Raw genomic sequence first — 12,260 nt, forward strand, 5'->3', positions numbered from 1 at the left:
GTGGATAACGGAAAACAGTTCATCGCAACTAAATTTAAGGAGTTCCTGTCCAAATACGGCATAAAGGACATTTTTTATAATGCTCTCTACACACCACAGAACAACACTGTAGAGCGTTATAACCAAAACATCAATACTGCCCTGGCTATCCTTGTTGATAAAGACCAACGCACTTGGTGTAAAAACTTGGAAAAAATTCAAGCAGCTATAAACAACACGGTAAATTTTACAACCGGTTACACCCCATTCTTCCTCAAACACGGCATGGAACAAATTGTTCACGGCTCTCTACATCGGAATATTGATTTTCCATCATCGGTCCCCTCATCTGAAGACCCTGTAGAAACATATGCTCACCGTTTAGAAGAACTCTCTGCTATCTACAGCGAAGTAACAGACGCATCGTCTACTAGATTCGCCGGCAGGACGTACGTGTTTTTCGCCGCGCGCCGTAATTTTAATTTATTAAATAATTTACAAGTTTACAAGTTTATCCTAATGGATATCAACGAGGAAACGAATGCGCTTCGTTTGCTAACGATGGCCATCGAAGTTCTCTCTGTTAAAGTGGACAATTTAACTAGTGAGTTGAATGTTGTTAAAAATATTCTAAAAACGTCACCACTAATTGTCGGTAGTTTGTACAATAGTGAAACTGCGGTTGCAGGTACATGTGTGCACAAGATTCCCGTTCACGCTACAGGCGACACACTCGGCCCGCCAGCGCCCCTCGTCACCGCCACCTCACCGCCTCCGCTCGCTACTACCGCAGACAATACAACTGCAACTGCCGCCGGGGCCGGTGTCTCCGTTCCGTTCCCCCCGCACGGCGCCCCGTCTACTAAGCCGACTCGTACCTCAGATGACCCTACAAGTTTGGCCGTTGGAAAAATAATAACCCGCTCGCAGGCTGCAAAAGCCTCCCAAAGAGGGAAAAAACGAGTAACGCTTCAGACAAGGGACAATCTTCTTCCGCTTATGCTTCATCCCGAAGTACTCCTGATGTGACACCCGTTGCATCTACCTCCACAGCGCCTACCTCCACGCCATCTGATAGTGATGCGCTGCCCCCGGCCGGCGGAACTGATGTGGATGCACCGCCTCCGCCCGATGGAGCTAAAGCAGATGCACCGCCCTTACGTCAAACTCCAGGAAGTCAACCTTGGACTTTGATTAATCGTAATCGTAACCGGCGTCCCATCACCGTACGAGGTAGTCAAAAGGACCAGGAGGAAGTGAAATACTTTCATCTTTACCCCTTGCATCCAGAGACTACAGTAGATGACTTAACATCGCACCTCAAAACAATAAGTAAATCTGTCAGTATCTCCTCATTTAAGATAACAAAAATCAAAACGAGGGGAGAATATGCGTCATTTAAAATCGGTGTACCCGGGTCAGCGGTGGCAGAATTACTGCAATCTAAGCATTGGCCTAAGCATTCGTTCTTAAAAGAATGGGTCAATAAGGTAATTACACCACGGCTACCAAATTTTAAACCTAGTTGACAGTACAATAGTTTTCATTTCTTTTACCAAAACGTTAGGGGACTGAAAACTAAATGTTCTCTATTTTATTCTAACGTTTTGGTAAACAATTACGATGTAATAGGGCTCACTGAGACTTGGCTGAACTCCAGTGTGTGCAACCAGGAGTTATTCGATGACAGCTTTCAAGTGTACAGAAAAGACAGAGATAGTGGTAGTGGCCACAGACAAGGCGGAGGCTGCCTTTTGGCTGTCAAAACTAAGTTTAAGGCCGAACACATGCCTGATCTGGAAGCTGACATCGAAGACTTGTGGATAAAAATTACAATCGATTTGTTTGTTACTTTTATATGTGTAATATATTTTCCACCGGCATCAACTCTGGAAACATATCAACTATTCTTCGACAAGTTTCACGAAAACGTGGATCTTCTCGGAGGAAGGAATATTATTGTTTTGGGAGATTTCAACATCCATTCAGCGCGTAGCGGCAAGGATGTTGAAAATGACCTCAAATTTTTATGCGAAGTGTTTGGGCTCACCCAGAATAATGGTATTCCCAATTCTGAGTTGAGGATGTTGGATCTCGTTTTGTGTAACATTGAATTAAATGTCATACATAGCGATTCTCCCCTCGTATATGAGGACAAATATCACCCCGCATTAGAGTTCCGGTATTCTTGTAAAAAGCCTCCGAAGACTACCAAATTACCTAAAACTACAGACGGCACTTTGCGGATATGGATTTTTGGTAGGGGTGATTTTGTCAAACTTTATCAGATGATGAGCCAATTGGATTGGCATGAACTTTCTAAATTCGATACCGTTAATGAGACGCTACACCATTTTTATTCATGTATATATAATGTATTTGACGCTTGCTTCCCTAGGAAACCTCCCAACAGAGGTGGACGTAGATATCCGAAGTGGTTCACTAGAGATACCATCAGGAGCATTGAGAAAAAACATGCTCACCATAAAAAATGGAAAGCTACTGGTGACCAAAATGAGTATGAAATGTTCAGTAATCTCAGAGCAGTTGTTAGAAGAAATGTTCATATAGCATTCCGAACGTATGTCGACTCAATAGAGAGTGATATCAAGCATGATCCCAAGGCATTTTGGGACTACGTAAAATCACTGCGCAAGGATGGTGGTATAACAGACATCATGATGCATGGTGATCGGGAAGTTAGAGGAGCGGATGTAGCCAATGCATTTGCAACCCATTTCCAATCAGTGTACAGTAATGAGCCTCCATTACTAAATCCCATTTCTGCTTCCAAGTTGAATGTGAAGGGAGCCCAAAACATTGATATAAGTCATATAGACGAATCAGATGTTAAATCTTCAATTAATAACATGAAACATACACATTCACTTGGGCCAGACTTTCTTCCAGTATTTTTTTTAAAAGGATGTGTTGAATTTTTAAAAATGCCACTAAGTTTTATATTCAACCTATCTTTAGATACTGGTATATTTCCTGATTTCTGGAAAGTCTCAAAAATTTGTCCCATTTTCAAAAGTGGATCCAAGACATCTGTCGAAAATTTCAGGCCAGTGGCAATACTTTCCGCCCCGGCTAAGTTATTCGAATCGATAATTCATAAACATGTGCTGTTTCAAGTAGAGCCTTTCTTAATATCAGAACAGCATGGGTTTAGAAAAGGTCGATCAACAGATACTAACCTACTGGTACTCACAGATTATGTTTCCAAATCTTTAGATAAGGGCTACCAAGTAGATTGCTCATATAATGATTTCTCGAAGGCATTTGATACCGTAAACCATGACATATTATTAAATAAATTGTCAACTATAGGTTTTTCTTTACGGTTTCTCATATTCTTTGCAAGCTATTTTACTGGAAGAAAGCAATTTGTATCTCATGGAATATTCATGTCAAAATTATTCCTTGTACTCTCAGGCGTTCCACAGGGCTCTAATTTAGGACCGCTCCTCTTTCTAATTTTTATTAACGATATTACAGAAAATATTCTGCATTCCAGGTCACTTCTTTTTGCTGATGACCTAAAACTATTCTTGGAAATTAAAACTTTAGAAGACTGCATTCGACTCCAATCGGACATTAATAGAATTGTTGACTGGAGTAAACGGAATCGGATCGAATTCAATATTTCTAAATGTTTCATTCTTTCTTTCACAAGGGCACGTCATACTTGGTTTTACCGGTATACCATGAATGCCCGAAGTTTAAAACGTGTCTCCACTATGAAAGATCTTGGCATCATGTTTGATAGTAGGCTGACATTTCATGCTCATATCGAAATGACGTGTAGTGCTTCACTGAAAATGCTGGGCTTCGTCCTACGCACTGCGATGAATTTTAGAGACACCCGGGTTCTCCAAGTGCTATACATTGCGTTGGTTAGGAGTAGGCTTGAGAGTGGGTCGGTGGTTTGGAGCCCACATCAGGTGAAGTATTCCCTCATGTTGGAGAGAGTGCAGAAGAAATTTCTGAGATTCCTCTACCTGAGGGAGTATGGCTACTACCCGTGGCTCTATCCTACTGACTTTCTCTTGGGCATGCTCGGTATGAACCATCTACGGGTCAGAAGAGATGTGCATATTGTATCACACTTCTTCAAACTGATTCGTGGATGGTTAGTAAATCCGACTATCATGGAGAGTATTAGTCTCTATGTTCCTGATGGTTATCTCCGTCACCGACAGCATAGACTGTTTTATCTCCCGGCCTGCAGGACTAACTTGCCAATGGTCATGCCGGTGGGGAGAGCAGTCTTGCTGTTGAACAGAATTAATTCGGATATCGACATATTTAGCATCGGTGAAGCTGCCTTTAAAAGGCAAGCTCTATTGATGCTGGTATAGTTTATACACCGCTAACTATTATGTAATACAATTTTACAAATATACTTAAAAACGAAATAAAATGTAATTTTGTAATGTTTTTAAAGGAATAAACAAATTGAATTGAATTGAATTTATTACTGGCCCACCAAAAAAGTGCGGACAGATACAACTTACGCAGGAAACATGTCACTTTTAATAAAGAGGATATTGTCTGGAGAAGAAATAACACATTGTCACAAGGTGCCATGTACTTCTCTGCCAAATTGGCACCCCGCTTTATCAAGGCTAAAGTACTGAGAAAAATCTCAGATTTGGTGTACACCCTGTCCGACATTTCTGGTAAACACATAGGCAACTACCACATAAAGGACATTGTCAAGGCTGGAAATATGGAAACAATAGAAACCATCACTCCTGTCCCTACGTTTGTACCTCATTGGCAGAAACAACCACTGCCATACACTACAAACTTTGCTTAAACAACTATCTATGGCTTCTACTATTGATCTCACAAGCCGTCTACCATAGTGTTATTCGTTTTTTGTTGAAATCATTAGCCTTTTTAACCATAATGTTCTTGATTTTCATAAGTTAATCATCCATTATGGTTTGTTGTAAGTAAATCTTACACGACAAGGTACAATAAGTGTCAATTGTAACCTTGACCTCGGTACACTATTTCTTTGTATATAAACTTTTGTTACTATTCTTTTTCTCACGTTTCACCTTTTCTCATGTACACACCTTTTTTGAAACTGATCATTTCAGAAAAGAGACACCTCCTCAATGTCGGTTTGTATTTTTGGGTACGCGCGATACTCGAAAATGTTCTCCATTCCCTGTTCCCAACACACCAAGTTTTCTTGACATATCATTTTATTTTTTGCTCTTGTTCTTCCTATTGTCCTTCATATTTGTTCTAATGGGTTCCATCGTATAAAAACAATGACCCTTTTTTGCAACATACACCCAATTGAGGTGAATGTTCTACCCCTGTAATTTGTAATCAAAATGCGTGTGTAATTCCAGTTCGGTATCGTCATTTGATTCAAGTTACACAGGTGTAACAAATATAAGTTACAATTACCATGTTAAAGTTTTTTCAGTTTTCCGAAAATTGAATGGCGCTCAACTATCCCATTTGCTCTTGTCTTTTTTCAGAATTTGATATTGACACGTCATTTCTGAAAATAGTTGTTGTAAAGAAAAACAAATTGCAATTTGTCTTCCTCATCAATAACATTGTACCATGCATAACACCTTTCGGTCACATTGAGTATGTAAAATCATAGGATCTCAACTTCCTGACCCAAATCTGTTATTTTGTCGCACTTTATTTTGTCTTGAATGACATTAATTTGCCTTGTTAAAATACACCAAGCCAGGTCACTCATATTAAGTTATCCTGTGTCTCAAGGTGCCCTCCCTTTTGTATATAAAAATGTATAACATGTAAAGTTCACAACATTCGTGTTTGTGGCAATTGGTAACACCAAGCGTGTTTCCTTGCTCATTTTGTTTGGTCATTTTAAGTAGGTAAAACCCAATCAGGTCTTAAATAAACCACTACAAACCTTTATATTATAAGCAAAGAATATGTAAAGCCAAATAGGCCTCCTTTGCTATATATATATTATTTTTTTTATCTTGTATAAAAAATTCTTGTTGACATATGTCTTGTATTATGTCATCACTTACCGTGTAAACTCAACTTTTGGTTGTGTCATCACAGTATATTGTAAGCAAAGAGTAAGTAAAACCAATAGGTCTCTTTCGCTATATTTGTGCGCTGTGTAAGTAATTACTACCATCACATCACATGTCTTGTACAATTGTATCTGCTTGTCATGTTACTTTTGTATTATGCTGGTACCAATAACTATCGACATCACCGAGTATGTTTATTGTGTATTTTGTTCATATGCCGTCTGTATTGAAATGGAAACTTCTTTATCAACTTAAACGTAAATTTGTCTTCCACCATGATACGAGAGATCGTTATAAAATCCACCATGATACGAGAGATCGTTATAAAATCCACCATGATACGTGCGAACGTTATAAAATCCAACGCTATACGAGAAGCTCGTCATAATCACTTAATTTTTTCGCCAATGCAGCGAATAGGTAATTTGTCTCAATGTTTTGATATAAATACCTACTGTCTTACACCCTTGCAATACTAGGCTCGACCTTTTTTTTCAAAATCGTTCAAATTCTTACATGATACGTGAAGACGTCATAATACTTACCGTGATTCGTGTGAACGATATAATATCAATTTGCCTTTCTTAATTAAGATTGCCACCTGTTTATACTTGAACTACCTGACGTAGATCATTTTACCCGGATATGACTTGTCATTTAAAAAAACATTTGACACTTTTGTTAAACTTGCCAAACAGCAGGAAATTTCCCTCTTGGAAGAATTTTTTTTAAAAAGAAAAAATAACATTGAAGCTGTGCATTCAGCAAATTTTGGTTGAACTGATGCCTGTAGACTTCTTGTAACTAAACCCAAGAACTATCTACTATCCATTGACCATGGACTAATCATCGGCTTCACTTTTGATTATGAGGTATCGTGTCGTAGGAGGTCAATCGGGACATGACACAAAAACACCTAACTCGTCGGCTGGGAAACGAATAAGAAAACTCCCAGGTTTGTGAAATTTGAACAAGGGTCTGTCATTTTCTCACAAATTTGTAGAAGATTAAATCGACCCCTAGTCTTTCATCCAATACACATGAAAGACTAGAATTGTATTATGTTGTATGTTATGTTTCATCACACCTTCTTGTAAATGTAATGAGTCGGGAAACCTGCTGTCAAATATATTTCGCTCTCTCCTGAAGATCGAATCCGGACTCTAGCCAGTTTTCAGCAGATTTCTGTACTCAAACATCTTCTTTCGTCATCACTTTCACCATGTACATATTGTTAAAAATTATTCACTGATTTGGAAATAGTACGATAAGCATTGGCTTATCGTCTGTCAAATAGGACAAACCTCATCCACGAATCTTTTTTTCTCACCCCTTCTTCCATCATCCCTTCACCCTTCAATGAAATATATTCACTATGTTTTCTTCCTTGAAAGCCTTACGTTGTTACCGCTTTAGCGATGACATTGACTGTTTGGTTTTGGATCAAGGTAGAAATATAAACCCACTTATTTCGCCAGAAATGTTTATTGCAGAAGAGGAGATAAAAATGATAAGCCAACCTATTTATTAACTTTTAACAGGAAGAATCTATGGCGACATCTATGAAAAAACTATGAACTTATTTTCTAACATAAACTCCCCCCGAAAAAAGGATTGGAAGTCATTTTTTCTGAAACAAATCCCAAAACATAAGAATAAAATTTAAGCAGCTAAATATCTACATATATGCCAAAATTAATTTGGAAGAAACAAAAATAGTAATTATTAACTATAACTGTTAATACTAAAAATTGATTAACAATAAATATTTGAAATAATAGGTAACCTATTTCTAAGCGTAAGTTTCAACATAAGACTGCTCTAAAAACGAAATGACAATTTCAAACCAACTAAAATTATACAAATTAATTATGAGATTAAAATTATTACTTTCGTTCAAATCAAATTCATGCAATTCACTAAGCTATTCTATACTATAATTTAACAACTAAGATAATTCCAATAACCTTGTTCTAACAGAAATCATAACAATAATCAAACATAAAACAAATAATAAGACAACACAACATGGAGCGCTGGTTTCCTGGTCATCCTTCTTAAGGGTTTGTGTTTTTCTATAGTTCATTACCACATTTATAATTAGTTTCTTCAGATGTATTTGTGTAGTTTGAAATTACATATAGCCAGCAGGCTATCTCGGTTTATAAGCGTTCATTTTTTTTCTTAGTACATACGGATCTACAATCCTTTTTTTATTTTGAACATTTTTTATCAAACTCGCAAGTTTTATTGCTATCCACTTTTTTATGCACTGTTTTTACCTTTTATTTGTTATTATTTCTTCCTTTTCTTCTTTTAATTTATTATTATTATTTTTTTATTTATGATAATACACAAAAATTTTATATTGTTTTTATCACGAAACTTTTTATATTGTTTTGCACAAAACCTTTTTTTTTGCGCTTACTCAGCGTCTGGTCCGTTGGGTGGGGGTGTCGACATTTTCAACTCCTCGTTGTCATCTATTGGCAACAGACAGATCTTTGAAATGGCCCTCTGGATGATGCCTTTCGACGTGATGATGGTCGCCACGCGAACTCTTCCATCAGCGCCAGGATGAACAGCGCTCACACGTCCCAGCCTCCAGTAGCAAGAGGGGACGTTGTCCTCCTTTATTGCGACCATGTCGCCAGACCGCATCTGCCTTTGATTCCTATTGGTCCATTTGCTTCTGGTTTGAAGTTCTGCTAAGTACTCCTTCCGCCACCTCGACCAAAAAAATTGTACAATCTGGATTAGTTTTTGGTAATTGTTTAATCGATTGAATGTGATATGTTCCAAATTTTGTTCTGGAATCGCCGCCAAACTAGTTCCTATTAGAAAGTGACCGGGAGTCAAGGGATTAAGGTCATAAGGATCATTTGATAAGGGAGACAGTGGCCTGGAGTTTAAGCAAGATTCAATTTGACACAACACCGTATTAATCTCTTCATAAGTTAATGAAGCGATACTGGTTATTCTTTTTAAGTGATGCTTAACTGACTTTATCCCAGCCTCCCAGAGCCCCCCAAAGTTCGGCGCACGAGCTGGTATAAATTGCCATTGTATTCCTAATGTGGATAAATAATTATCAATTTTATCATTGGACATATTTAAAAAATTATAAATTTCTCTTAGTTCATTATTAGCCGCTTTAAAATTGGTTGCATTGTCCGAGAACATTTTGCTTGGTCTACCACGACGCGAGATAAACCGTTTCAAAGAGTTTAAAAAACTCTCTGCGCTCAAGGACAGCACAGCTTCTAAGTGCACGGCTTTAGTGACCATGCATACGAACAAGCAAATATATGATTTAACGCTATGTGATTTTCTGTGAATACCCGACTTTATTAATATTGGTCCACAGTAGTCCACTCCTGTTATCTGAAATGGCCTACATTCAGTTATTCTTTCAGCTGGCAGGTCGGCCATCAACTGCTGTTCGGATTTAGGATTACATCTATAACAAATTATACATTTTTTTATTATTTTTTTTTACAATATTCCTTCCCTTAATCGGCCAAAATTTCATTCTAATCAACGCCAATAATGACTGCGTTCCCGAGTGTAAGTTCAAGTAATGATAGTGTTTTACAATTAACTCTGTTAATTTATGATGCGAAGGTAACAAAATTGGGTGCTGCTGGCCTTCGGTTACCATTTTACCTTTGGAGAGCCTTCCCCCCACACGAATTAGATCCCTTTCAATGAAAGGATCTAATGACTTTAGTGCACTATTCCTAGGTATATTACCTCCATTATTTAAAGCTCGAATTTCGTCTCTGAAACAGTATGATTGCGCCCGAGATATTAATTTGTTTACTGAATTTTCCAACTCACTAACTGTCAATTTACTATAGCGGCGCTGCGAAGGGTTTCTACAATTAAAAATAAATCTATTAAGGTATGCTGTTACTCTCTGTAATTTGGAAAAATTGGAATATCTATCAAAAATGTCCCAGTCCTGTTTCACAGCAGACAACAGTGCCGAGCTTGTTTTGATCTCTGGTGGATCAATACAAAATGAGTTGGAATTTGGCCAGCACGCTGAATCCAACGTCAGCCAATCTGGACCATGCCACCAAATGCTGGAAATTAATAACTGTGAAACGCCGATTCCTCTGGAAAGCACGTCTGCTGCATTGTCTTCTGACCGTACATGGTTCCATTGCTCCGGCTGACTGGTTTCCTGGATTTCCGCCACTCTATTAGCAACGAAAGTGTTCCATCTTACCGGCTGATCCCTGATCCAGCACAGTACTATTTGGGAATCACACCAGTATGTAGTAGGTATATCCGGAGTACATAGAGCATCTTTAATGTAATTCACTAGTCTTGTCAGTAATACGGCTCCACATAATTCTAACTTGGGTAGAGAAACACTTTTCAAAGGCGCTACCCGTGATTTGGACATTATCAAATTGGAGTACTTCTTACCCAATTTGTCAGTAGACACCATATAAACACAGGACGAATATGCCTTTTCTGAGGCGTCACAAAATCCATGTAGCTGTAAATTTACATGATCTTGACATATTATCTTTCTACCTATTCTTAAATTATTTAATTGAGGCAGTTCATTCACATATGCTTCCCATGTCTTCAACATATCATATGGAATAGGCTCATCCCATTGAAGCTTTGCCTGCCACAATTTTTGCATCAATAATTTAGCAATAACAGTAACAGGACCTATTAATCCTAACGGGTCAAATATGGACGCAATGCATGACAGTATTTGTCGTTTGCTATTAATTGGATTTTTTAATAACTTCACTGTGTATAGGAAATTATCCTGCTGATTGTTCCAAGACAGGCCTAATATTTTGTTGTCATTTGAATCTGTGCTAATAATCATATCTGACATGCTTTTTTCCTTCGAACATAACGAGGGCAAATTCGACCGCCATTTCCTTAAGTTCATCCCAGCGGATGCCATGATGGATATTAGTTGTTCTTTAATTATTAAACAGTTTTCTTCAGTTTCATCTCCAGTAATTAAATCATCCACATAAAAATTATTCTTTATAATCTGACTGACCTTGTGGTTTGATGATATATTTTCATTTCCCAGCTGCTGGAGGCATCTAGTTGCTAAAAATGATGACGGCCTCAGACCGTAGGTAACGGTGTTAAGTCGATAATGCTGAATTTCCTCCTCCGGGAAATTTTTCCATACTATTCGCTGTAGATCTCTGTCTTCGGGTCGCACCAATATTTGCCTGTACATTTTCTCAATGTCGGCTGTTATCGCGTACTGGTGTTTTCTGAAACATATCAATTGTGCGGCTAAATCTTTCTGTAAAACAGGTCCTATCATGAGAGCATCGTTTAACGATATACCATTGGATGATTTTGCTGAACCGTCAAATACCACTCGAGTCTTAGTGGTAGTGCTCGATTCTTTCAATACTGCATGATGTGGCAAATAAAAATAACAATCTTCATTAGAAGGTGCTTCGCACTGGGTCATGTGACCCAAGTCTATATATTCCTGCATGAATTCTTTATATTTTTTCATCAGGTCAGGATTTGAAGAAAATTTCCTTTGCAAATTGCAAAGTCTTTTTTCCGCCATGGGCAGCGTTTCTCCCAACTGTTTAACACAGGGGCGCTGTGGTAAGCTTACCATGAAACGACCATTGTCATTCCTTTTATAAGTGTCCTTGAAAATCTCCTCGCACGCTCGCTCCTCATGGCTCCGGTGCTTCACCGGTTGGAATTCTTCTAATTTCCAGAAGTTTTCAATCTGTTTATGGATTATATTTAATGATAGTTGACAAGATTTTACTGGCCTTTTTATTTTTGTTGTGACGATGGGTCCTGACACCAGCCATCCGAATTCAGTTCTCTGTAATATGGGTCCTGAGTCTCCATTTCGAAGTTGATCTTGCTTCATAATTTCCCAAAAGATTTCCGCTCCGAGTAGCATATCTATGGAGCTTGTTTCATAGAAGGCAGGATCCGCTAACTGAAGACCATCAGGTATGTTGGCATCCTTTTTCTGTAAAGAAATTTGCGGCAGATGACTTGTTACTTCTTTCAAAACGAGACATTCTATGTCTCTTTCATACGGTGAATAGTTCGAGAAAATTCTTAAATTTATGCTATTTTTAATATTCAATATTTTGTTTTGGATTCCGGTAATCGGTATGTTTGCCCTTTTGGGTTTTAATTGCAACCTTGTTGCAAATTCTTCTGTTATAAAATTGGACTGAGAACCACTAT

Source organism: Hesperophylax consimilis, chromosome 3 (genome assembly GCF_061612785.1).
Source record: "Hesperophylax consimilis isolate HC1 chromosome 3, BYU_Hcon_1.0, whole genome shotgun sequence".
In the NCBI taxonomy this organism is placed as follows: domain Eukaryota; kingdom Metazoa; phylum Arthropoda; class Insecta; order Trichoptera; family Limnephilidae; genus Hesperophylax; species Hesperophylax consimilis.